This window comes from Toxorhynchites rutilus, chromosome 3, assembly GCF_029784135.1.
Source record: "Toxorhynchites rutilus septentrionalis strain SRP chromosome 3, ASM2978413v1, whole genome shotgun sequence".
NCBI classification, from domain to species: Eukaryota; Metazoa; Arthropoda; class Insecta; order Diptera; family Culicidae; genus Toxorhynchites; species Toxorhynchites rutilus.
This window is the reverse complement of record NC_073746.1, coordinates 86,349,853-86,375,565: the sequence shown is the minus strand read 5'-3', so window position 1 is coordinate 86,375,565 and position 25,713 is coordinate 86,349,853. Positions and strand designations below refer to the sequence as shown.

Here is a 25,713-nt window from a genome sequence, read left to right as displayed (position 1 = left end):
CGTATTTGGCCGTTCGTCACGATTTGGGATTCTGCATTTTGTACGTATGCAGTCCCTCCCGGTCCTTAGCTCTCTGAACGAAAGACTTGGACATATTCAACCTTTTCGCCACATCTCTGACCGAAGCGTTGGGATTACGCTTAAAAGCTTTTACGACACGCGACGACCTGATCACTAATAGAACATCCATTCTGACCATATTTCTCATTCCGTTCGATGCTCAGACTTTCGTAGTAACGTTTAATGACACGATTCCGAGTTGTTTTCCGATGTCTCGATGAGATAGTTGAGGATTTTCACTTCGGGACAGGTACTACTGTACTCTGGCATACGTGGTGAAAGCGCTGCACACCTCCGTGGAGTTGGCTTCCTGCTCAGCGTGCAGACCTACGCGACACTGTTGAAGTGGGAGCCTATAGGCAGCAGGGATATCGTAGCCAAATTTAGGACACGGATGCGCAACCTTACTATAATCCAGAGCTGCGCGAGCCGCAGGATGCGGAGAACTATTACAGGGTGACATCATGATCCTGATCGACGACTTCAACGCGACCACCCTCTTCTCATCGCAGAAATTCGTCTACGCGTAGCGCGGGTTCAACGGAGGGAGGAAAAGTTCGGTCGTTGATTCAACTCACGCCGACTGGAAGATCCTAACGTAAGGAGGTCTATTGTGGATGAAAATGGGACACGAGCCGAGAATGGTGGCTGCTGGTGGCAGCGTCAAAGACCATTGATCCCCGTTAGGAACGCCTTCATTGTTACCAGCGAGAATAACTAGGGTGAACTGCGCACCCGGTAACCTTCACCTGCTTTACGATGTATCAGCTGCTCCAAGTGTCCGGGAACAATAATTTACGAATACCCCAGCGTGAGACGCATTTCCCGCGTCAACACAGAGGTGCGGTCATTGCGTGAGACAGAAGTAGCAATCAAAAGTATGAAATCCAACAAAACTCCGATCGCATATCAGCCGAGATGCTCAAAGCTGACCCCGCATCAACCCAAGAAGTTTTCAATCATTTATTAGTAAATATCTGGGAAATCGCAACATTTCTGGTCGACTGAATGCAGGGCGTCCAAGGTCCCAAAGAAAGGTAATCCAGTGCGAGGTAAATTTTCAAATTTCCTTCAAATAATTAACCAAAATATGGGTAGGAATAAATTCAAATCATAGTGATGTGATATGAAAGTAACTTTGGTCAATTTTTGAGATTAGATGATAACAGTATAAAAACAAGGCAAAAATGTATATCCACTATTTTCGGATACCCACTGAATCTTTTGTGTGACTACTCTTAACATAAATGACAGCTTGACATCGTCGTGAAATTGATTCAACAAGCTTCGCTGTAGTTTTTGGTACGATTTTGTTCCACTCAGTTAGAATTACATGCTGTAGTATAGCTTCTCCATCTTGCTGGAATGTGTATTGTCAACCAAGCTTCAGTTTTTGCGAACTTGCGTGATGTTTTCGTTTCAATATGTCCAGATAAATCCGCTTTGTCATTATTCCGTCAATGAATTCAAGTTCTCGGACACGACACGATGCCATTGAGCCCCAAACAAAAGAGGTATAGTGCACAGGAAATAGTAAAATGGTAGTTGAGTCACGTGGCAAATTACGATGTTGCAATAATTCACCTCCTCTATGTTTTATTGTTGGCTTTCAACACTCTCTTTTTAGACTTTCAGCGGTGCGTCGCCACTGCGTGTGACGCCATCAGACCCGAATAACATTATTTTATTCTCGTCTGACCGGATTACATCCTTCTAGTCATCAATTAAGCCAGGGTTTCTCAAAGTAATCGATATCGACCCCTTGGGGTCGATCTCGGTTTCCAAGGGGTCGACACAAACGAAAATTGATTTTGGGGGTCAACGAGGTCTAAAAATCGACCCCTATTAATTAACACTTGTTCTAATTTGAAACTTTCATGATACTGTATAAGTTGTATTACGTGAAGCAATTTGTTACAATTATGACTAATATTTTAGTAGAACGAATGAAGCATGCAAATGCTAATTTTCTATACAATACTGTTCATTCGTCACATTAATTGGATGCAAGGTGAGGCTACTTGATGAGTTTCTCCAACACAGATTTCAATGAGCCTGGGGAAATCAGCACAGCGAAATAGATGCAAGATACGGGTACTTTTGTACCCGCATGCATTTTTACACTCGGGAATATGTGCAGACCTCAAAAGCGATATGAACACAATGCTTTGGCTCGGTTATTCGAGACTGCATTGGAAGACATTCCTTGATGTCTTCAGCTAATTGAACTTCTACGTATATGGCTTGGCAAAATTATGATAATAATTTGCTGCGATAGCGTCGATTAAGCAATATGCGTTCAACTTATATGTCAAAATCAAAACTGAGTGCTTGAAGTTCAACAAATCGAGCAAATTTGCGGTTCGAGAAGTACATACACTTGGGAGATGCAAACAATTCAGAGGGAAATGTAAAATACATTGATCGTTTAGCCAATCTTTCGTTCACATATTTTGGAAGTCCACCAGAAATGAATGAAATGAACAAGGCATCATGTCATACGACTTGCAACAAAGAAAGTAATCTTTTCACAATACATGAATTGACCTAAATTGGGATTTTTTTCGAATCTGAATTCGGAAATTGTTTCATTTAATCAAATGCCTACTAAGCCAACGGTAGTCCTACGTCAACCTTGCGGTTGTATTTTAGGTATAACCCACCCATAGTTTTTGACGAAAGATTGCGTTTTTCAGGAAAATATTTTTATTTTTACTTTGCGGTTTTAAAGTTAGTTTCAAAAATTAATTACCTACTTAAGTATTATATTTGTAAGTAATGTGTATATAAAAATTATTAGTTACACTTGATAATTACTGAATTTCATGTATATATTTATTTTGTTGAATTTTAATAGGAAAATAAGGTCAAGTAAATAAGTAAGTAAGTATTATGTATGAATAAGAAAAATACTAGAAATTTTGAGAGAAACTTTGCTATCACTAACAGTTTGAGAACCCCTGAATTAAGCCATTTTTAATGTTTTTTTTACTGACAGCCATGATTTCTTTAGGGCGACTCGACCCATAAAACCTGGTTTATGAAGTTGATTTCGCATTATTAGAGGTATCACATGGATTGGAAACTCACTCCCTATTTGTTTTGAAATTTTAGAAGCTGATCGAGACTAGGATTGGGCGATCTTGAATCAATCTTCAAAAGATCGAACTTTTCCATTTTGATCTCCGATTTTTTGGATCGATTCATAGTACCCGAAAAAATCGTGGAGATCGATCTTTTTCCTTCGATTTTTTTGATCTTAGAGTCTTTTTTCCAGTGTACATCGATTTTATTCTTACTATCTGATAAGTTTTCTAAACATAATGTCGTCATTTGGTTAACTTTCGAGAATGTCGAATTAGCAATAGTGATCAGGAATGAGCGATCTTGGATCGTTATTTAGAAGATCGATCTTTTCCCCTTCGGTTTCCGATTTTTTGGATCTATTCTTTGTACTCAAAAAAAGTCGTGAAAATCGATCTTTTCTTTTCGAACTTTCCGATCTTTTTGATTATAGCCAAGATTTCGACTAAATGCCAGATTGGATTCAACGGGATTATTGTCAGCGGAGTTCCGGATGAATATCAGTGGTTGAATTTCCAATAATTGTTTTCATTTTATTCATTCAATTGAATAATTCCATGACGGCTCAAGACAAATGCCATGTAAAATACATTTTTTCTGTGACCTTCATTCCCAAAATCAATATGCCTTTGATGTTCAAATAGAAATGAAAAAATGTTTATTCCATGTTTCAAGAAAAGACAACAAAACAAGTAAATAATTAGGAAAGACATTCGATTTTTCAAAGATCGATTCAGCAAAACTCAATTCTTTGGTACCGATTAAATCAGAGAATCGATTCCTGCGCCGTTCAGAAATCGATCAATCAAGATCGATCATTTTATACTACTTTTTATACTTTTATACTTTTTATACTAGATCGAGAAACTCGATTTTGATTAACTTTCAATACGACAGAGCTCTCAATCCGAGAAATTATCTTTGATAGACCTGGTCGCGTTACTGGTATGAAAAAACTACTCTTTTCAAACTTTTGAACTATTTTAGCAATCGTATCTTTGCTAAGTGGAGCGATACAATTTGTAATTACCTTTTGTTCTATTTTTTTACTTTGAAGCCAAATAATAACAACTACGAAACTGTCCAAACAATGAAATGACAAGTGTATGCAATGTTTGCATTTAACAAAGAGACAGAAACGGCGTAGTATACAAAAACATTTTACTAAGCATATTTGGGTGGATAAACTTTTTTGCATTTTTCGTTTTTGTTTCCGATTTCGCTCGACGTAATTCCTTAAGTTTAGGCTGGCCAAATAGTTCAAGGTTTAAAACGGGGCACGCCAGCAAAAAAAAAAAAAAAATAAATAAACAAAAATACATAATATTTGTTAACCAGTTTTATGATGTTATGATGTCTCATTTGTTCTCTACAACGAAGGAATATTCAGATGATGATGAGATTTTGCGAGAGTAATTATGTTCTCTCGAAATTTTATCATAAAATTTGTAATACCTCATATGGTATGACAGGGCGGACCGTGTGACATTTAGGGTAAATGATCTTGGTTTGTCCAATTTGGGGTGTTTTTACGGAACTAGTAAATGCAAATAGATTTTTCTTCATGAAAATCACACATAATAGATACGAGTTTGGGTTTGTTGAAAAGCCCCAAGTCTCTAGTTGCTAATACTACCATAAGTTGTTGAAATTATTCAAATTTTTATGTTTTTTAACGATTTTCCTTAAAGAAGAATTATGATCATGGTTTGACCACCTCTGATCATGGTTTGCCCAAAAAAATGATCATGGTTTGTCCGGTTTTAGAAATCTCCATTTTTGAATGAAAACATTCGAATTCACAATTAGATGTTGCATTTATCATTGCTTGAGTTTACTGTCATCATATTGATTCATTCATAATTTAGGCTTTCTTCAGAATATTGCCTTTTCTTGGGCATTTTAGAAGTGTTCACCTCAACACAATCAACACAGAAAAACCATACTTCTGCTATGCGCGAAGCACACCATAAACAAACATAAACAAACTGCAGCGTGCCAAGCGGTTGCCATAGAAATCATGTGGACAAAACAACATTATTGAATTGGACAACTCATGATCAGAATTGAGTTCATCAAAATGCGTTAATTCAATGGTTTAGCTATGTAAATCCGATACAAATGGTGAGCAAGCATGATGTTTACAATATTTATAAGTGTTGTAATCCAGAAAAGGTCTGAATACGTGCCAAATAATCATCTGGTGATCGATTAAAAGTTAGCTCGAATGAGGGGCGCATTGACACAAATAGAAGGTGTATTTTATAATCCTTTAAAACATGTGATTTCGTAAAAATATACTATCAAACTACTATAAATCATGTAAAAGGCAATTTCATTTATATGTTTCGAAACATTCGAAGGCCTTATTTGACACAGGAGCGCTGAATTAGAGCATTCAAAAAAGTGGGCAAACCATGATCATATTTTCGACTGGACAAACCAAGATCATTTATCCTATATTATTTGGAGCAAAACGAGCTTGAAGTTTCGTACTGTAAGGGGTTTCCTTTGATCGTTCAAAACAACTACGTTATTCTTGCTGTACGCGTGATTTTCCAAATCTGATAAATGTGGTATATAGCTTATGAAATGCTTAACCTAATGCAATCAATAACTCGAAATTTTTATTTTTACGACTTGGTCCCTTTTGTATTTATTCCTCAACATAGTTTCTTCTGAGGGCAATAGTACGAAACGCCTATGTCTTCGAAATATGCCTCAGTGCCACTCTGCAGACTATTTTTCGGAGTGTAGTAACAGATTCACGTTTAATCTATTGTCAGAAAACGTCAAAAGAAGTCTACTCGATTACGCTTCAACAACACCAAACTGGCTGCTCAGCAAACGCGGTACCCGTCGCACGAATAGCTTTTTCATGTTCAAAATATCATGCAAAATGTATCCCACTCGTTCTTTTGAAATGCCTACGGCCTCAGCAAAACTCGCGTAACTCCACTTTACGATCGTTCAAAACGAACGACGCGTACTTCAAAGCCTTGTTGCGAGGATGGAACCTTATTATATGATACATTTTGTAACACAACAATTTTAAAAAGATTACTTTAAGTGGTCGCAATGAGTCTCTCACATTTTTACACTAGTGTCATCAAGGAGTGAACAAAGCACTAGTGTCTTTAGAAGACTGGAAAGGAAGAAAACATAATTTAAACGATTAAATGTACGTTGATGAGAAAATTGGATCCAATTACATCGTTCACTTCGGTGTTTTTTATATAAAATTAACTATAACTCAGAGAAGTATTGATGGATATTAGTATTAGCATGTTAAATTAGGAATTGTTGTGTCACGATATGGTTCATTGAACCATGGTTACATTACGATATATTGTAATGTGTCGAAATCCGTACACTTGAGCGCTTACAATGATTACTTCAACTACAAAAAAAATATTGACATATCGCAGCATAAAACATTACCGTTCCTATAGATTACAAAGGCATTCATGTATATTATGAATCCCAGAATCACAGAAAACATTTATATTTGTTAAAAATTTGTAAATTTCTTCATTGTGCGGTGATTTTAAATCCGGACACTTTTTTAATCAATTCCGGATACATTTTGTCACTCCTCACTTTCCACTCCAGGATAATACTTTTTACTTCTTTGAAAAGAATGCTGTTGCATCTTTCTAGTGAATGAGTAGCGATCCTTGATTCGATTTTCCAATGTACTCTTCAGTATACCGAAGAGTTATGTGGTTTACCAGATCGAAAATCTTTGCTTCATAACTATATAACTTCATAACTTCATAACTTTCTAGGGTTTGATAACTTTTGATCCGTCCGGATTTAACATCATCTTCTGAATGTGCTTTTTAATCCGGACATGGGTTTGTGAATCACGAATATTTGTTTCCATTTTTGACATAACACCTCTGGTGTTATGTTTGACACTACACTAAATTGATACAATAGTAGCTATCAGTCACATTAATTCAACATGCAAAAGATGTCATGGTTTTGGTTATGAAGTTGGTTATTAAGTTATATATAATGAAAATATAATGAAAAAGCAGTCCAGATTCAAAAGCATTACGGTATTGTTCGTCGTAGAAAAAATCCTTTTAACACTTTGCGGACCGCTCACGATATTTCTCGTGTTTCGCGTCCCATCCGTTGCGGACCGCTCACGAGATTTCTCGTTTTCGCGTTCCTTCTTTACCAACTTGTGTGACATTAGCTGATACAAGTTTTTGTTGCGTACAAGTTTCTGTTCAACGTCTTGCTGGATTTAAAGAATAATGAATTATTTCAATTGAAATAAATTGATTGTTTATCAATGTTTATCAAACTCATGAACATTAGATAGAGAATTGAATCATTCATCTTTCCACATAATTCATTTTTTTCTTGATCGTGACAGAGAAAAGTTATAGACTGAAACGTGAGCATGGGTCAATTTAGGAAAATTTACAGAATTTTGAAAATCAAAAAAAGGTGGTCGAAAAGAGTTCTCGAAGTTATTTTACCTATCTTCCAGCCACAATTTTATTAATCGAAAAAGGGTATGAGAAAAGTTATAAGCCAAGTTTTATGGAAGAAAATAATTATTTTTTTTTTTTTTTATCTTCGCTTATTTTTCGTCGGCCTATTTCCGCCACTTCAGTGCCAATCACCGACAACAGGGAGGCGACTCCACCTGTTCCTACCTATCAGACTCAACAACTCATGAGCCGGGCCAACTTCTTTTACTTCCCCTCCGAAGGAAGACGTAACCAGATATTTTTCGCCTCAGAAAATCCCAACGACGCCAGCTGGGATTGAACCCAGGCCGATCGGATTGTGAGGCTGTTACGCTAACCACACAACCACTGGCGCCGTCAGGAAAATAATTATGTTAAAGAAAATTTAAAAAAGTTATTTGAAAGGACCCAAAACACATTTTTGAGATAATACTCATTGGATAGAGAATACTTTTATCCATCTTCAGCCAAATTTTCGTTGGCCGGAAAAGAATCTGAGAAAAGGTATGGGCCAAAATGTATACAAGTTGTAGGAGGGAAATTAATGAATTTATCGAAAATGGAAATAGAACTTTTTCACACTCGAAAAAAATGAAGGAACAGAGTGCGAAGTCGAAATTTTTAGGCGATTTTTTAAATGCTTTAAAATCGTGAAATATCAACGCTTGAAGATAGGTTATAAATCTCTTTGAAGCATAATTTACATGGATATACACGGAATATTTTACAGAGAAATTTGTATTTCGATGTATGTACATGTAGTGGGGAATAAATGAGAAATCGATATCTTTCTGTTTTTTCAAAGATAGCAAATCCAATTAACGTTATCAACTATCTTTCATTTGATTTCTATAATTTTGTTGTGGACCATTCAGTACTGAGATATTATTGTATGAACGAAAAATTTCGAATTCGTATTTGATGATAAATAGTTCAATAATCATCGTTTTGAACAGTTTTGAAAACTCTAATAAATTCTATACACCCAGGATTTTTTTTACGCAGGGGATTGAATTTTGTTATACAGGTAAACTTCGATATAACGTACATTTCACTTTCAAAATTGTACGTTGTATCGAATTGTACGTTATATCGAAGCATAATAAAGTACTCACAAACATAGTCTATAACACATTATTGTGTTGCTGTTATAGTAAAGTCAATGAATAACTTCAATCAGAAGACGAAGCCAGCCTTTCTCATGATGTTTCCCTTTGTACTGTTGATTAAAGCATGATTCATTTAGAATCCGGAATTACAAAACCAGCTGTATTTCGGGATTGATTGAAGGTACAAAACCTGTTTTAGCATCACAATACAGATAATTCATTGTTCTATCAGAAAAAAAATATTGAAATTTTTGTTCCTCTACACTTTGGAAATGTGTACGTTATATCGAGTGACGTTATATCGAGGGTACGTTATATCGAAGTTTCCCTGTAATGTGTCGCGGTACACTATAGTAGATATACTTTGAGTATTTTCTCAAATTTTCATTTCCAAGCCTATTGAGAATGGGAAAAAATAGAAAAAAATCATTTTTTCACTATAGCTTTTATAGTGAACAATATAGGATAATTATATCATTATTCTCTAAAAAACACAACTATTTTTTAGGAATTTATTTTTTGATTATATTTCTCGGTATGTCATAGTAAGATGCACTTTCAGAATTTTTTTCAATTTTTTATCTCGAAGCTATTGAGACTGGCGTGCTAAAAATTGAAAGGTACATTTTTCACCTTAGATCCTATGGATAGGGATTCGGAAAATAGTTAAAATTTCTATACAATAGAAATTATTACTTCCTTTTTACTTTTTACTTCCTTACCCAGCCAGACCCTTTCCCTCGTACAACTAGTGAACGTTTTGGCCAATAACTTTTCTCATACCCTTTTCGGACCAATGAAAATTTGGCTAAAGATAAATCAAATTATCCTTTATCGAATGAGTACTATCTCGAGAATGTGTTTTCGGTCCTCTCAAATAACATTTTTCAATTTTCATAAAAATAATTAATTTCTCCCATACAACTTATTTTTTATTAATTCGTTTATTTTTACAGGCTCAGTTACATAAGTTTTAAGGAGCCGAATTCTTAACTATATTTTTATAACCATATATATATATACAATTTCCTAATTCTATGGTTAGTAAGGTAGAAAACCGATTACTCGCGGTTGACTCCCTCCCTTGGCCTATAACTTTTCTCAGACCTATTTCCGATTAATCAAATTGTGGCTGAAAGATAGGTGAAATATTTCTCTATCTCTATCTATTGACTTTCAAAATTCTGCATATTTTCCTATATTGACCCATGCTCACGTTTCAGTCTATAACTTTTCTCTGTCACGATCAAGAAAAAAATGAACTATGTGGAAAGATGAATTATTCAATTCTTTATCTAATGAGCATGATTTTGATAAACATTGATAAACCATCAATTTATTTCAACTGAAATAATTCATTATTCATTTAATCCAGCAAGACGTTGAACAGAAATTTGCACGCAACAAAAACTTTTATCCGCTGAACTTTCATCCGCTAACTTTACACATAGAGGCGAATGAACTGCAAAGTTTAAAGCCTCCTCAAAACTTGCAAGCATAGCAAGCAACTTCACACAATTCAAAACGTGCGGTCCCAGGCATATGTCTTATATTTTTCTTCCCGGTCCCTAAAGTGTTAAGTGGTGCGGCACTACCCGAGGCCCTGGCAGCCCCATCCCAGACAACACAATGCAGGGCTCGAGCTGTCATGTTTCTTCGGTTTTTTCGCAATATGAATGTGACTTGAGGTTATTTCTATGTTTATAATTTTCTATGCGAGCGACCATCAGCCCCTTGGTACTTCCAGACAAAATACGATTAACGATTAATACGAGCTTCACGATTCCTTACACTCTAGAAATTTGTTCTTAATTTTTTTAATAGTCTTCGTTCCATCTTTTTATTTAATTAATTACAACTCTTTCATTCATTGTTCACTTTTCAAACAAAATGTTATCGTCTAACTGAACAGAAAGTTCTATACAAATGCTAGATTGGCCAAATGCCATTCAGCAATGGACTTTTTTACAATCCATCTATGCTGTTGTGAATCTCCTAGAATTTTCCTTTAACCTTTCATTTTTCAATGTATCCCAAAGAGATTCGTAAAAAAACCACAGTTTCGAGAAATTCGGCCTCCTTTTGTTCACTTATTTACGAGCAACTTCAGTAGCAGATACCTCACCTCTTTCATTAAGGCCAATAAATGTTCGAATAGTCACTAACTGAACTCCGCTTAAAGGCAACCGTAATTTGCAAGGGGTTTCAAGTTAATCGCATAGTACAACAGGACATTTATGATTTGTGATAGGAAGTAGGAGTAATTGTACGTTATCACGCTTGAGCAATTTAGCATAATGTTCACCGCCAAAATCACAAAATCTGTTCACTTGTTCACGTGTAGATGTAAAAATAGTTATAAACTTTCTCAACAACGCTTCAAATATCGAAACAATCAATTGCATTTTGAAGATGGTCATTCGAATAAATCTTATTGAAAATAATGAAAAGGAATAAATACTTTTTTCTTCATACTGAAAATACGGTACAAATTGATGAAAAGACAGACCAATCAAAAACGATCGAAACAACGGTACTGTGCCGCTCAAAACGTACGTTTGGTTAGCCTACTTAAGTGGAAGATGATTTCAAGCATATTTTTGATTAGAAAACGATAAGTACTACAACGAATAATAAAACAAATATAAATAGCCGAACAATTATTCCACTTTTCAAACGAGAAACAGAACATGTGCAGAACAATTAAGAATATACATATGAACTTTTTTTACCTTGTATGTACGTATTTGTAAGTATTTGTAATGTACAATTTGTACGTACTTTGGCAAAGGATTAGATTCCTTGTAATTTTTTAGTACATGAAATGTGTTTCCAAATCATTGGTCAATTTTTTATTTCTCCCAATGTATATTGTGCTCGGCATGTCACATAAAAAAATAAGATGATTATTGAGTTTATCCGCTTCAGAAATTCACCCGCCGCAACGGGTATCAGTTGACGGGATCACTAAAATCAATAAAGAAAATTTGTCCCCTCAGAAAGTCAAAACACCTCACAATTTATATCCTTCTAAATCCACTAGAGCGTATTGTCAGCATTCGATTCAAATACACCACCCCGCAAGCGCTTCCGCCCGGACTGATAAAGACCCACCAACCCACCATGGACCAAAGCGAGATCAAAATCATAATAACACCCAACAGCAGAGTTGAGCACGGAAAGGCGCAAATATAAAGAAAATCCTCCTTTATTGCTTCCACTTCTGTTTCTCAGCTTCCCAGTGTTGTCATCATGTACTCTGGAACATTTGGTTGGTTTCAATATGTACAGGAAACAGTGGGAACCGGGTGCGCACCCCTTCAATTTGCGTTCATCTCGCCAACCCCTGCTCACAACAACATAATAACAAATTGGTCCTGATGAGAATAAACGGTAGGGTGGTCGCTGGAGCGATTATGACTACCACCCACTACCACCACCATCTCCGGTTACGGCCGGCTAAGCTTCACATGTATAGGGCGCACTGGAAGTCAGTGTGTGCCTTGTGTCGATTAGTTTTTCTGCTGAAATTTTCCTCAAATTGTCGGATACTTTTGCAGAGCGGAGCAAAATATAAACCTCCTTTGTGCTCGCCGAAGTGGCTGAACACAATAATCCTGGGTGAATGATAAATGGTTGAGTGAAAGCACAACAGTAAACATCGTGAATCTTTTCAGACTACTGGTCGATTCCGACGTTCATTGTTTATCGTGTAGGGTGTCGATTTTGATTTTGATTTTCCCAAAATATGAGATTTTGTGGAAGATCTGGTATGATTCGAATCAACGTTGCTGCACATTTCTAACATTTACTAGTGGTTGTCGCTATCGCAAAATACACTCACTTTCAAACATTCTTCATGTGTTCAGCATTCTTTTGTTGAAAAAATAAATTAAAAATAGAAGAATCTTCAAATAAAAACGATAGGATTTAAAATTGGAGTAAAGCCCAAAAATTTTGCAGAATAATATGATCTGATTGTTCTGTCTCTTATGATTTGAACTAAATGTTAGTCATATCGAGAATCTGTGGGTTATTATGGACAACAAGGTGAATTAGACCGCTGCTACAAATAAGGACACGTACTTCAAAGCCTTGTTGTGAGCATGGAACCTTATTGTATGATCCATATTGTAATACAACAATTTTATAAAAAGTAATTTAAGTGATTGCACTGATTTTTTCACATTTTTACATTAATGCTATCAAGGAGTAAACAAAGCACTAGTGCCTTTAGGAAAGGAGCAAACATAAGTTAAACAAATTAATGAACGTTGAGGAGAAAAATGAATCCAATTACATTGTCTACTTCGGTGTGTTTTATATAAAAAAGAACTATAATTTAGAGAAGTATTGATGGATATTGGTATCCCATGTTAAATAAGGGATTGTTATGTCGCGATATGGATCATACTAACCTCACTATAACCATGATTTTCATAATATGCACTTCCCTAGGCAATAATACAAATCATAACAAATGCCAAATGTCATTGCGAAAATGGTTTATTCTGAGTTTGATCCTTTGCTTGCTTTTTTCCCCAGTGCTGTACCTGAATCATCATGAAGTGTGTTCGAGCTACTGGAATACAGCATCACATATGGCGCTGCATGTAAATATCCTACTTGATTCAATGGAAAACAAGCATTGAATGTACCACCGTTTTCACATATTGAATAATATGACAATATTTCACGGATTACTATCGTCTTAATGGTCATCATCAACATTATCATCCCACCACGCATAATGTGTATTAAGATCATCATAACGAGAGGATTATGTGCGAATTGTGTCGACGCGTGACTGGTTAAATAAATGTGTTGAGGGGGAAGGAAGAAGATGAAACATGTGGTCTGGCTAGGATGTATTTATTCCAGGATATAGACAATCCAACATTAATATGAAACCAATATGTTATTTGTCATTATTTGACTCCTCCTCTTCGATGCGTAGTTTTTCAATATTTCAATATACAGGGGGTACACAAAAGAACCAGACTAGCAACATTTTGTGAACATTTATTTAGTCATAACTCTTTAAAAAAATACTCATTTAGATGCAACTGGTTGCATTCAACTCGGAAAGTGATCGTTTACCGTTCATTATTTTTTCTTTCTTTATTAAAGAGACTTTCAGCCGAAGACTGGTCCATCTCTGTGCCGTTCAAATCTTCGTTCTGACCGGGGGAAATTTTTCGTCATAGAAACGACTTGCACTGTGGTCACGCGTATTTCAGAGCTACATTCACCGCATGTTATTTGGAATAGAAAATCTCAACTTCTTACTAATAAAAATAACGCAAGTAATTCTACGTTGAGACGGTGAACTTCCTCTAGGTTAGTGTCTTGAAGATGAATATTGAACTGCAAGAAACTGCATTTGAGTTTTCGGGAAACATACCAAAGACACAATCGAACTTCTTCTTAACCTGTCTGTCGTGTCCCCACTACTCCTACATATTCATCCACTAATTATTTACAAAAAAATTATAACTCGAAAACTATAATACATACAGGGGAATTCGATATAGCGTACACATTTTCAATGTGTAAAAATTATTTTCTGAATAAGTACCGAGAGTTCCATGTCAATCTCACAGATTCAACAAAGATCACTTTGTGGTCTGGGTATAGAGAATTTCAATTACAGCATTGGAAATCCCATAAAAACAATCTATTTGTGTAGAGTAATGCGGGGCAAAGGTGCGCACCTAACTGTTGTCGTCCAATAACTCTTGAAATAAAAGCAAATAAAATTCCGTTTGCTTACCAAATTGTAACTATATATATATTACCTTCGAAACATAGTACAAGCATTTCTCGAGTTGTGTTTGTAATTGGGCAAATACCTATTTTAATACAAAAAGACAAATGCGCACCTTTGCCCCATAGTGGGGGCAAAGGTGCGCACCGTACGGGGCAAAGGTGCGCATTTATTGAAATGAACTTCTGCGATAAATTATACCAAAAATAAATGCTTTATCATCAGAAGCGGGAGAAGCATCATTACTAGAGAGTGTAGGCACCGTCCAGTAGGCAGGAGGGGGGTGTTCTGTGTTTTTTATGGGTGGAGAAGAGTGGGTGTTATAGTCGAACATACCACTTGGAAATTTTGGGGAGGAAGGAGGCTGACAATATAAGATATCTGAAAATGTCCAACATTTGAAACAAAATTCGTTTTTATCAAGAAACTAGCTGACCCAGCCAACTTCGTCCCACCCACAATTGATATATTGATATTAATCATTTCGAACACTCAAGTTCCCACAGAAATAATTTTTATGTACGTAATCTATACTCGAGGTATATAGTTTCTTTTTTGACATATAAACCTGATGCAGACTAAGACGCATCAATGACTGTTTAAATCCGTGGCTCCGTACTTGAGTTAAATCGTGAGGAACGGACACCAAATTATTTTTATTTATATAGATCAAGTTTATAAATACATAGTTACCTTCACTTAGGGATTGCATTACCGTGCCATAATTTCAATAACCGGTTATTCGGCAATGAAAATATCATTACCGGTATAACCGGTAAATTACCGGTAAAAAAAACTTTGAAATAAACTATTTTCTTGAAAAAACGGCTTTTATGGATTAGTTTACAAGAAAACATTTTGCAAATTTTTGCTACTTAGTTTGTTGGCTTTATCGTCTTCTTATCTAGATCGGATCTCTCGCATCGTTACTGTTTCAGAATCTGTTCGTTTTTTTTTGTTTCAGATAACCAGAAAGGCTGGAATCGTGTACGCCATTGCACAACTTTTTTTAACTCTCTGACTTCATCAAATAATGATATAATGGATAGTAAAAATATTCTTTGTTTTATTTCTAAGGAACTCAAAAAAACATCCGAAATTTGTGTCTCTACACTAGAATACCTCCTTAAGTTACGAACGATTTTAAAATGCCTGCTTGATCAATGCAGTCCGTGACGTTCGAAAGGTTGTGTCACGATCACGAGCAGAAAGATAATTCATATATGTATGCGAACAAATCTGCATATACGAAACGTTTTTCTGCAATCCTTTCAATCAGGACTTCAAACAGTTGCTTCGAAATTTCTGAGGATTGCTCCGATAGTTCAAACATAAATTGCAATCCGACGTCAGCTTCATAAAGGGTGCAGTTCTTCCGGCATAGCAGTTCAACAGCGACGAGTACTGGTGAACCAATTCCTTTGTCGCTGTCAGTTATTCATCGCTGAAGCTTATACTGTCTGACCTTCAGATCGAGCATTGATTTTTGAACTGAAGCTGTTTTATCGATATTATTTTGATTCTCGGTGTATTGAGACACTTTTTAATTGCCATCAAAACTTAAGTGTTCAGAATATGAGACAAAACGGTAATATTTTAAAGCGGTATGAAATCAAAAATTTATTGTGTAAATATTAAATTGAAAATTACCGGAATTACCGGTCATTGATTGTGAAATTACCGGTAATTCGGTAATGAAAAATGACCCGGTATTACCGGTAAAACCAGTAACGGTAACACCGGTTAACAATACCTACCTTCACTTGATTTGTTTGATCATTGTTGAAAAAAAAAACAATATTTATTTGAAGTTCATTGTGAAAACATAAACATAAGCGAAACATAACCGTTATTGAATTAAATGCATGGTGAAAATAGAAGCATTTTTCATTTGAAATTCATTTTGAATTATTTTTAAGCAATTGTTTATTTTTATTCCTCATCTTGGATTTCGGTTCTGAGGATTCCGACGCTTGGAATCCTCAGAACCCCACACCCCACAGCGCTCGACGCCTTGGAGCGCTGTTGTGGGGTTCGAAGAGACAGACGGTGGTTCCACATGAAGCTAGAAGCCCAATCTCTTCTTGCTAGTTTTGCAACTTTGTTGAATTCATGCTGGAGGTTGTTGGCTTCCGAAAAATCGAACGCCATGCGCCGTAAATCTTTGAGAGTCATACCATAGAAAACTTTGTCCAGTGGCCTGCAGATCCTCAGACTGCTCACTCGTAAATACCTATCTGAACCGCATTAGGTGCTCGCTGAGACATTCCAGCAGAAGTAGAAATGTCATAAAGAAGATTCAAATCATAAATCACTTTCTGATATGAGCCTCTTCATCAGAGCTGATTCAGAAATACCGAGGTCTGCCGCAATCCGATACTTCGAGACTCCCTCCCAAAGTCTCTGTCGGGCCATTTGAGCATTTCTTGAGTGCATTTCTTCAAATCAGTTTTCTTCTTGTGGGTCCCGTTAAAAACATCGGCTGTGGGGTAAAAGCTCGCTAGTGCGAGCCACAGCCACTGCGCATCTTTGCCCCACAGCCACTGCGCACCTTTGCCCAACAAGCAATTTTTGAACTAATCGAATTTTTAAAAAAAGCTCTTGAACTTTTTCACAAAAACAAATATGCACTATCATCTACTATAGAAAGACGGAATTTGGAGGATAACAATGAATCATAAACTGGATTAATAATATTCCACAACGAATTATACACTGCGTTTCATAACCACAGAACCACTCTATTTTTATGAGTTTCCAGAGATATTTAAGAAGTCAGTTGAATTGACTTCTTCTTCTTCTTCTTCAATGGCACAAACGTTCCTAGAGGAACTTCGCCGTCTCAACGTAGTATTGTTTGCGTCATTTTTATTAGTACTTAGTTGAGATTTCTATGCCAAATAACACGCCTTGAATGCATTCTGAGTGGCAAGCTCTAGAATACGCGTGATCACAGTGCAAGTCGGAGGAAATTTCTTTGACGAAAAATTCCCCCGACCAGAACGGGAATCGAACCCGAACACCCGGCATGTTAGTTATGACGCTAACCACTCGGCCAAGGAGCACAAAAGAAGATAGTTATTATATTCTACACTATATACGTGAATTGACGTATATAGTGTAGAATATAATAACTATCTTCTTTTATAAGAATGGCCATTTGAACTTTATTGTTGTGTCCAGGTGCGAACGATTAAAAAAACTAAAATTCCAGTGTTTCATAACTTTAAAACCAGATGGAAAAACTCTCACTTCTTTACAAAATTAACGTCAGTTTCACATGAATTACAATAAGTTTCTAGTCCGTAGGATCTTTAGTTCTCAATCGATTCAAATAGCCCATTCGGAGTGGTTTCGACCAAGCTGTGTCATGTTGTAGTGTTATCTTGTTCTACGCAGAGGAAACTCCACGTTTAAGCTCTTCAAATCACTCACAGCGCTTGTAGGTTGCATCTACTATTCGTACGATCAATCCTCATAAGTTCATGTCAGGGTTTTGATTTGTTAAACATGCCGTGACCTTCCGGATTTTATTAATTGATGCCAAATTACCCAATTATCATTCTGATGTATTTCGTTGCACTTCTGACTGTTCATTCGTGTTGATGGTAAGCTATCAGCTTGGTCGAAATCACTCCGAATGGGTTATTTGAACTGATTGAGATCTAAAGATGACCTACAAATTTGAAACCTATTGGATTCATGTGAAATTGACGTTAATTTTGTAAAGCAGTGAGAGTTTTACCATCTGATTGTATAGTTATGAAACATTGGAATTTTAGGTTTTTGAATCTTTCGCGCCTGGACCGAACAATAAAGTTCAAATGACCAGTCTTATACATAGTTATTATATCCTACACTATATCAGCCATTCCATTCCAAACCTATATAGTGGTTGATATCGGATATCGGTTTGGCATGGAATGGCTGATATACAATATACTTCAATTCAACCAACTTCCTACATATCTCTGGAAACTCAGAAAAATGGAGTGGTTCTATTGTTATGAAACGCAGTGTTTTCGAGACGAGATTACGGTGAGCCTAATCGCGACAAGGTTTGTGTAAAAGTGCCTAACAATTTGCGGCTAACTTCGACACCGCGAACGACAACTATTCCGACAGTATTTCTTTCAGGAGGCTGGTGCTCAAGCACGGCAAAGAATCGATACTTTAGATGATACTGGACAAAAGGCTATTGATTGGGTATCGATTTGTCGTATTGTATGTGATTATCGTATTGTGTGTTTAACTTTTTGTAGAATTCAGATATACATATTAATGTCACCAGAAACCGAACCAAATCGACAACTAATTTATATATAGCTCTCCATTAAATCCAGGTCTTCATTCCAAAACACAGTAGATAATATTTCCCAAACAATTACCAAGCAAAAGAGGACCTGAAAAGGTTTCAGCGCAACCGTCAACAATATTCCTTCGTATTATTCCTTATGAACGGCACCCAATCGAGCTCAACAATCCGGATTAAGTCATTCCCGGGCTCGCTTTCATCTCGTATTCTCCCACTCCCGGAGAGAGAGTGCGTCTGGGGGAAACTCCGCGGTCGGGCGATGAAATTAATCCATCCGCATCCGGATTGTTGTGCTATCAACGAGGCGTTATTCGTTGCGTTGGCATGGTGAGCCAGAGTTGTAAAACACAAAAGATCGAGGCTGCTGTTTGGTGCACAACGGAAGGCGAAACGAAAAATATTTTCATCTCAGTCAAGCGTTTAATTGAAGTGTAATTTAAATAACAATTAAATATGGTCGGACTAAATCCGGCCGGATACCCTGGCCGGGTGACTCCCGCAAGAGCGAAATTGGTTTGTGTCGAAAACGGAATCCATTGTCGTTGGAGATGACACAAGCGAATTGTTCGGCTCGGCAGGATGCAATTGCTGATATGGCTTCAGCTCGGTATGTTATAAACAAATCAACTGATTTGAAAATATTGCTATGTTCGTAAGACCGATCAATGAGGATTATGATGTTAATACTACTTAAGACTACACCTATTTACCTGTATAATTACTTGTACTAAATATAAATGTGTCTTTACTGTCATGCTCTAATGTGAAATGGGAACGATATTCATTTTTTATATACATAACTGAATAAAATTTTGATGACTTTTGGTTTTAGATAGCCTATGTCTTCTATTAGAACATCTTAAAACAAAATAAGTATGGATAACTTCTTGAAACTAAACAAGCAATCGATGTTTTCCTATACCCTCCATACTTACCAAACCTTCCTGTTAAGAAATATTAGAAACCATAACTGTTCGTGAAAATACCTAGAAAACATTCTCATTTCTATGACCTTTTCCAATCAGAGAGAACAGAAACGGGCACTCATGTTTACGCTGATAATAAGTCTATTAATGAACATAATTGATGCTGCTTTAAAAGAAATAAACATGCGGCATGAAGCTTTCTTTCTCGAACGCAGTATCTCTTGCTTTCCGTGTTGGCATGTGTGGTAAGAAAATGATGGTTTAGCAAGCATTTTGCCAAAATTGATTATGAAATTTGGAAGCCATTCATCGTATATGGATTAATGAATGCCGATGATTACGTTAATCGTTACATAATGACGACCATTTCATATTTTGGCCGTATCGACCTGTGCACAAACGATGTTACGCCAAAATGCGAATTGGTCCCAAGATCATGCGATTCAACACCGTTGGACTTTTTGGAGCCTCTAATTTACGCCGGTAAGCATCAAACTATTGACGCTTTGGAAGATATGTACCAGTCGCCATTTTATCACTAATAGTTAGAATTCACGATTGGACTTCCTCCGAGATAGTCATACGCTGGAAATCGTTTTGAAATACAAGTGGTAAAGAATTATTTTTCAAATTAATCCGATTTCATGGCAGTCAGCACTATTTATCTGTGTTTATCTTAATTTAAATTTCCAAACCATGCGTAAGGAATGAATGGATAAATGCATTCTTTGACATACCCTCTGAAACTGTGGAACATCTCCGTTGTTTGCTGAATACCCCAAAGTCCGTAACAGGCCATTCAAACTTTCTTAATGGCACAGTGGATGAGAATTTTTCGGCACGAAATCAACATAATCAACATAAAAACAGGACACATAAACACGACACAATATTTATTGGAGTCAATATTTGCTATCCGGCCTGATACCGGATAGTGACCTATTATCCGGCCGGATGCCGGATATTAGAAAAAATGAAGAATTTCTCATTAACACAAGATAAATCATATTTTTTCCAAAATAAATTAATATCAACTCATAACATTAATTCATTAACACTATTACTTTGATTCAAATTCTTCACCTGACCGATTACGCTTTGTTTCGTATACCAGGCCAGCTTCAGAGAACAATCTTCCACAGTAAACACTACTGCAGCTTAAAGATAAGCTCTAGCAAACCTTGCCAATTGGCGGTAGGGGAGATGGGGGTAAGACGGATATGTTAAGGAAAACTTGAATTTCATTTTTGGAAACTCATGTTTTCAAAAATTTAAAAGCAGTTTCTTACAGTTCAATATACTGGTTTTCGAAATAACTGGCCAAATTTTTTATAAAAATGTGTTTTCCATGTTTTTTACTGAAATTAACTCTTTGTGGTCGCTTGTCTGCTCTCAGCCACCATACCTTTTTTACCGTTCTCTCAGCCACCACAGCAAAAATCATGCTAATCTTATATTTTATTCAACCAAGTATCAGTTTATGCTTTTCCTACATGAAGCTTGATGTCTAGGGACCCTGTTCACGAATCAATACGGTGTTCCTTTAAGTAATAGATTACGGTACTCAGTATCAAACAAAGTAGTCACCCACACAAGACAACGCACAGTGCGTTGAATTAATTTAGTCATTGTAACACCTTGGTGTGATGGAAAAGATTGTTCATAAGTATCAGAACTACTGTTAGCATAAATGTCTCTTTTTATGTTATTGTATAATCACATAAGAGTCTCAAGCGACAAAATCTTTTTTATATAAACACTTCACATTAATATGCATAGTTAAGTTAATATATATGAGGGGCCCAAAATGAAAGGGGTGTAAATGACATCATCAATTTCTCTACATAGACTCTCTCTTTTGGTCATAACATAGCTGCAAACATGCCCAGCTATATTTGACAATGTTTGACAATGATAGGTCAGAACCTCATCTACCGAATTCTATAGCAAACTCAAATTGGAACGTTTTTGTGGTTGAGTTATTAACTAAAGAGAAAGCTGATGAAGAGAAATCGATCAAATCACTTGCATCTCTTTCCTTCTGAGCCCCTCATATATGTAGTTCACAAAAAAATAAAAATGTTTAGTTTTCATAATCATGCATGTATCACTGTAGCATGTATCACGAGAAATAATAATTACGACCAGTTCGACACCCATGCCCAAATTTAATACGACCGCAAAGGGTTAAAACAAGCCGAAAAGTACAACATTTTTATCCCTTCACTTTCCATCATGCATTGGATGTGATTATGGATATGACTGTCCATTTCACCTCCCCCAGTGCAATTATTTCAATAATTTAAATCTACCACGAATGAATTTACTGAATTTACCTAATATCGCTTCTCTGTCAACTCACAAACCGAAATATAAGCATCAGCGAATTCAATTTTTGAAATTAAAGCACTCAAAATGCTCATTATCGAAGCCGCAAAAGTTGCATCCACACGCGGAATCATGTCTGATTTTCGGTTTCCCTATTCCACTTTTGATCATTATTCATTGTCATAGGATGGTTTAAATATTATAGAATAGCATGTAGAAGGGTTTCCCATCAACAGAAATTTGAAATTCATAATGCAACTATACAAATCAACCACCTGTCCATCATACCCCCACTGTCCGTCTTACCCGCGGCTCCCCTACTACTTACCACTAAACGTAAGGAACGTGATTGCGATCGATTCGCTATGTTTCCTTATAACGGGTGTTAAATAAAAAATGAGAATTTTTTCAATCAGATATAAAAAAAAATTTTTTTTTTCATCGATTTCAGTATTTTTTATTAATAACATAATGTATTTTCTTCAAAAAAATGTCAGTGAATGTTTGGGTAAGGGCCGTGGTCTGCTGTTCGACGCAACTTTGTCGCGATGCTCTCACAAAAACGTTGTACGGTTCTACGAAACGCATTTCCAGCAAGGAAAAAAGTTCACGGTGGCACATTTTAAGGAAGAAAATGTACCTGTCAGTACGGTATATCGTATCCTGAGTTCCCTGAACGTAGAGCGGAAGGTCGGAGGTGGTCGTCCGGTGACGATAATGACGAAGCCGAGGAAGACATCGTTAAAGAAGCTGTTTGACAACAAGGATGCAACCAGCCTGCGTGACGCCGGTCGGTAATATGGCTGCTCCCACGTATTGATCCATCGGACCCTCAAGATGGAAGGAATCGTCTGCAGGAAGAAGACGAGGTCGCCGGAGAACACGGAAGTGCAGATTGAGACGGTTAAATCGCAGTGTCGGTGGATGACCAAAAAATACCGCGGGACGTCTTTCGTTCTGGACGACGAAAGCTATTTTCCGCTGTCCAAAACGCATATTCCAGGGAATGATAATTACTACTCCAGCGACAAGTCATCCACACCGCCTGAAGTGAAATACAAGTTCAATCACAAGTTTGAAAAAAAGGTTATGTTGTACATTGCTATTTCCGACCGAGGCATTTCAAAGTTAAAGCGAGCGGTCTGGCAATCAACCAACAAATCTATCGAGAAGAGTGCCTCGATAAAATCCTGCTGCCGTTCCTGAACGAGCATCACGCGGATGGGAAGTACGTCTTCTGGCCGGACAAGGCGTCTTCCCATTACGCCAAGAAGACGCTGGCCTATCTTGAGGAGAAAAAGATACCGTTCGTGCCGAAAGATCGTAATCCAACAAACTTGCCCCAGTGCCTCCCAATAGATAATTTCTTTGGCTCACTCAGTGCCCTAGTGTATAAAAACAGTTTTAGGGCCAAGGACACGAAGCAACTGACTACAAGAATCCGGAATTGTATCCGGAAAATGGACGTAAGTGCCGTACAACGTTCTTGTGAGAGCATCGCGACAAAGTTGCGTCGAACAGCCGACCACGGCCCTTACTCAAACATTCACTGACATTTTTTTGAAGAAAATACATTATGTTATTAATAAAAAAATACTGAAATCGATGAAAAAAAAAAAAAAAAAAAAATTTATATGTGATTGAAAAAATTCTCATTTTTAACACCCGTTAACAGTCGATTTTTTTACTAATGGGATTTTTTTCCTGAACGCGACGCTAACTAACATTTTCATTTGCCACTTCATTGAAACTGTCCCGAAAGGTGTCGTGAGGTTGTAAATATCGCTAGCTCAGAGGTAGACCTAACCTCAAGGTCGGCTTCTCTACCAAGTACGAAGTGGACTCACGATGCGAAACGGAATTAAGGTAGAACCACTATTAAAGGATTCGTTATATAATAAGAACAGAAAGTAAGTATGATAATGTATTTCTTTATTTCTTTTCAGGTTAGGGGGTTAGTACCGATGCGGCCGGACAGGAACTGTAGAGCAGGTAAGGCGGCGAATTGTAGGAGAGAGAGAGGTAAGTTGTGGTTACTCACGCAAGGTGCCCGCTGGCGGTTGTCGACCCCATTGGTTCCAGTACGGTTCTCACCGTACTGTTACCTCAAAGACTTTGGATCGACTCACCCGAAAGCGTGTGGAGCAACGATGGCGTTGGGGGCTCGCTGACCACCGGCACTCGATCTGAGGTACCTCCACCGTCGGAACTTCACTGCGAGGAGGGTGGATGTCATTCGGGCGCGTACTATTCCCGGGAGCTGCGACCGTCCAGCCCCTATTTTCTTTCGCACTCTTCAACTTTCAAAGAGTAACTTTCACTTTAAGTGTTTTCCGAATCACCAAACGATTCCTTCGACGCCCGTGAGCTAAGAAGGAGTCCTCCAATCTTCGCCTTCCTTTACAGCTCAAATCCTTCTTTCTCTTCTCTTCCTCTCTCTTCTCTTCTCTTCTCTTCTCTTCTCTCTCTTCTCTTCTCTTCTCTCTCTCTCTTCTCTTCTCTTCTCTTCTCTCGCTCTCTTCTCTTCTCTTCTCTTCTCTTCTCTTCTCTTCTCTTCTCTTCTCTTCTCTTCTCTTCTCTCTCTCTCTTCTCTTCTCTCTCTTCTCTTCTCTTCTCTTCTCTTCTCTTCTCTTCTCTTCTCTTCTCTTCTCTTCTCTTCTCTTCTCTTCTCTTCTCTTCTCTTCTCTTCTCTTCTCTTCTCTTCTCTTCTCTTCTCTTCTCTTCTCTTCTCTTCTCTTCTCTTCTCTTCTCTTCTCTTCTCTTCTCTCTCTTCTCTTCTCTTCTCTCTCTTCTCTTCTCTTCTCTTCTCTTCTCTTCTCTTCTCTTCTCTCTTCTCTTCTCTTCTCTTCTCTTCTCTTCTCTTCTCTTCTCTTCTCTTCTCTTCTCTTCTCTTCTCTTCTCTTCTCTTCTCTTCTCTTCTCTCTCTTCTCTCTCTTCTCTTCTCTTCTCTTCTCTTCCTCTTCTCTTCCTCCTTCTCTTCTCTTCTCTTTCTCTTCTTCTCTCTTCTCTTCTCTTCTCTTCTCTTCTCTTCTCTTCTCTTCTCTTCTCTTTCTCTTCTCTTCTCTTCTCTTCTCTTCTCTTCTCTTCTCTTCTCTTCTCTTCTCTTCTCTCTCTTCTCTTCTCTCTCTTCTCTTCTCTCTCTTCTCTTCTCTTCTCTTCTCTCTCTCTCTTCTCTTCTCTTCTCTTCTCTTCTCTTCCTCTTCTCTTCTCTTCTCTTCTCTTCTCTTCTCTTCTCTCTCTTCTCTTCTCTTCTCTTCTCTTCTCTTCTCTTTCTCTTCTCTTCTCTTCTCTTCTCTTCTCTTCTCTTCTCTTCTCTTCTCTTCTCTTCTCTTCTCTTCTCTTCTCTTCTTCTCTTCTCTTCTCTTCTCTTCTCTTTCTCTTCTCTTCTCTCTCTTCTCTTCTCTTCTCTTCTCTTCTCTTCTCTTCTCTTCTCTTCTCTTCTCTTCTCTCTTCTCTTCTCTTCTCTTCTCTTCTCTTCTCTTCTCTTCTCTTCTCTTCTCTTCTCTTCTCTTCTCTTCTCTTCTCTTCTCTTCTCTTCTCTTCTCTTCTCTTCTCTTCTCTTCTCTTCTCTTCTATTCTCTTCTCTTCTTCTCTTCTCTTCTCTTCTCTTCTCTTCTCTTCTCTTCTCTTCTCT

General features: G+C 37.2%; 1 protein-coding gene across 1 annotated transcript in view; it reads right to left on the bottom strand.

The window, feature by feature from the left end:
• Positions 1–25,713, bottom strand: part of LOC129773295 (forkhead box protein G1-like) — a 34,328-nt gene that overhangs the window by 435 nt on the left and 8,180 nt on the right. The window lies entirely within an intron of this gene.